Here is a 3,054-nt window from a genome sequence, read left to right as displayed (position 1 = left end):
ACCCTCAAAACGACAAACAACAAACAGTCGAGACATGACGATCAAGAAAAGAATAAAATCTGCATAACAGAAACTCGTTATAGGCTAATTCGTGGAGTTCGCTCTCTTTAAGACGTTTCGCGGCTCTTCCTAAGTGTTCATGCAGGTCTGGAATATCGCCATGTCATCCCCAGGATAAAACAGCCAAAGAAACCCGATCGAAAATGCACCATTACCAATCGGAACACACACTCTTTCTAACCTACTACTCGAAGAACGGACAATGGAAGAGTAGGAGAGGAAAGGAGAACACTCGAATGAGAGTGAAAAAATTGTGTGAATGAACTGGTGAAGGCCACGCCTTTTATAGGCCTTCATCGTGGAACGGTAGAGTGAGAAAGAGGCGGAGAGCCTCAGAACGTGCAAGACTCGAACTCGCACAAACGACTTGGACTCACGCGGATGACTCGCTGTAAGGAGCACTTTTCTTTTTTCGATTTAAAAATAAAATAAAAAATAATAATCACACACTCGCCTTGCCTGACTGGAAGCTCAAGGTTGGAGTACATAAGGGAGACTTCCAAAGCAAACTTTTCCAATGTGGGATTTTCCAACCAAATGTTGGTTTCCTCTTAATTTTAAAACTAAAATTTTCACCCAACATAATCTATTGGGATTTTTTTCTTTCTTTTTGGACCTGATAAAGTTGAAGGGTTAGGGTTAGGGTTAAAAGAAATAAATGGTATTTGTTTATATATGTATTATTTATAATTACTTAAAGGTTATTGGAAAACGTGCCAAAGGAAACGAAAAGAGAGAAGAAACCCTCCCCTGGTCCAGCCGTTCGACGCCGTCACTTCTTTTTCTTTCCCATTTTTGTTCGCACCATTGTGAAGTTCGGCCACCGGCGACTCGTAGCCGCGCCTCCATCTCATTCGACGTCCACCGCACGTCAGGTCTCTCCCTCCCCTCAGTTTTGTGCGTTCCACCCCAGGTCCCAGCCGCACGCCTAGCCGCTTGTCCACACAGGTCAGTGCCGTTTGTCGCTCAACTTCTGCCTCCACCAGCCGCGTCTTGCCGAGTTTGCCAGCCGCAAGCCTAACCCAAGCGCCGTCTGCCAGTCCTAACGCGGACAATTCCGGTTGTCGTCGGATCTTGGTTGGTTCCGTCTGATCTTTCCGTTTGGGGGTAAGTTTCGGGTTCTTTTAGTAACTCATTGCCATTGGTTGTATTGGGCCAAGGCTATCCTTACCCCTGATTTTTTTTTTTTTTTTTTTTTTGGGTTGATTTCAGAATCTAGTGGTGGTGAAGGAAGTTGCCAAACAAAGTGAAAGTTCGTTTGGGGCAGTTTGGTGCCCTTAGGTAAGTGGATGCAATTTCAATGCATTTGTAGGATGGGTTATGCTACTGTGATTTGTATTGTGTGGCCAAGTTAGACTGCTCATTTGAAGTGTTGCCAGTTCGTTCGAGTGTGTGGATTTCCTTGCTTTCGTGCTTGCATTGAAATTTCTCGTTGTGTCAAATTTAGATAAGTGATTTACTACTAGTTTGCCCTCGAGTCCAAGCATGTGTTACCATTAGTCCTAAATTGGAATGAAATATCTTGTTATGCCTGTTGGTTAGTTGAAATTTCTGGAAGTTTACACTTATGTCATGGAATATTGCTATTATATGTTCTAGTGGTGTGTCATGACTGTTAGCATTTTCATTAGGCTATGCACATCTTGTGTGCCTGTGTCCCGATGGGAAGGCTAACATATCATTGAGTAGGCCCAGTAGTATACTTATATACTCACCCTTTTTTCTCTCGTGTTTTTCAGGTAAAGGTAAAGGTAGAGATAGATCGGTGCATGACAAGAGAGATCCGTGACCTAGTCATTTGAACGAGTCATTGCTTCCTTGCTTAGGTTTCATTTTGCTAGTGTCTAGTCTAGGGGCTAGGCGTATTAGAAACCTATGGTTACTCCATAATTTCATTTATTTATTTATTTGCTATTTATTTTCAAGTTAGGTCAGGGGTATCTTGAACAATAAACCGTTTTGTTTTGTAAATTCTCTGTTTTTCTTTTGTAAGTTCTCTTCCTTATTCCGTTGAGTTTTATTTAATGTAATAACTTTATTTATTTATTTTTCCTTTATCTCTTTCACCTAAACATCGTTCGAGAAATGTATTGTCAAGCATATGCATGTATAGAGTAGCGTCCTAGAAATATATTAGAAACTAGGGTCGTTACATAAAATATCCTTACCTCTAAAGTTTATTCCAAACCTCATGTCCGCGATATCAGTTCTAAAGGTATGATTATAAAATTTCAATTTTCATCTCATTCTTTCTACATTTGTGGCATTATTGTTGATGTTTTTTTTTTCACCGTTAGGATTATTTAGAGTGGCCTTTTTGATGATGCGCATAACAAAGTCCTTAACATTTATGTACGGTGGCTGAACTGTTCCTACCCATACACCCTAGGGAGAGTCGATAATAAACTTAAAATTGTTGAAAATTTGAGGGTTCTTCAAAAAGACAATGAGAAACTCATAATCTAAAACTATTGTCTCCAATGGTTTCCTCGCAAGCTCCCTTCTTAGTATGTTTTTTTTTAAAAAAAATAATAATAAATATTGTGCATTTTGATTTTTAATTCCTCTGTTTCCCAATATGCAGTCAGTTCATGAATTTTTTTTAATCCATCCAACCTTCATTGTGTAGGATGACATTGTTCAAATTTTTCCTTCCTCAAGACCTTCAGTTTTTGTTCCATCAAGCGTGTTGGGGATGAGAGGGTGAAAGTCTACGAGAGTTATCTTAGTTACTTCTTGTGATATATAGTAGGTACATACCTTGGATTTCATATTCGTCGAACGTGGCTTTATGAGTTGTGTTTTGTTTTGAATGTGTGTTAGGGGTAAAAAAGTTTGGAAAATTACCTTAGTTACTTAGGTGCATATCTTGAATTTCAAATTGATTGAAAGTGACTCGATGAGTTGTGTTTTACTTTCAAGCATGTGTTGGGGATGATAGGGTGAAAGTCTAAGAGAGTTATCTTGGTTACTTGTGATATATAGTAGGTGCAT

The 3,054-nt window shown here is 39.4% G+C and overlaps 1 long non-coding RNA gene across 1 annotated transcript; it reads left to right on the top strand.

The window, feature by feature from the left end:
- Nucleotides 1-752: 752 nt before the first annotated feature.
- Nucleotides 753-2,106, top strand: LOC120088761 (uncharacterized). Its single transcript, XR_005485029.2, has 3 exons — nt 753-1,167; nt 1,273-1,341; nt 1,800-2,106. It is a non-coding gene; the product is annotated as an uncharacterized LOC120088761 (long non-coding RNA).
- Nucleotides 2,107-3,054: the final 948 nt, after the last annotated feature.

Source organism: Benincasa hispida, chromosome 10 (assembly GCF_027475165.1).
Source record: "Benincasa hispida cultivar pf3 chromosome 10, pf3_genome.v1.1, whole genome shotgun sequence".
Classification (NCBI taxonomy): domain Eukaryota; kingdom Viridiplantae; phylum Streptophyta; class Magnoliopsida; order Cucurbitales; family Cucurbitaceae; genus Benincasa; species Benincasa hispida.
This window is presented reverse-complemented; position numbering and strand designations above follow the sequence as displayed.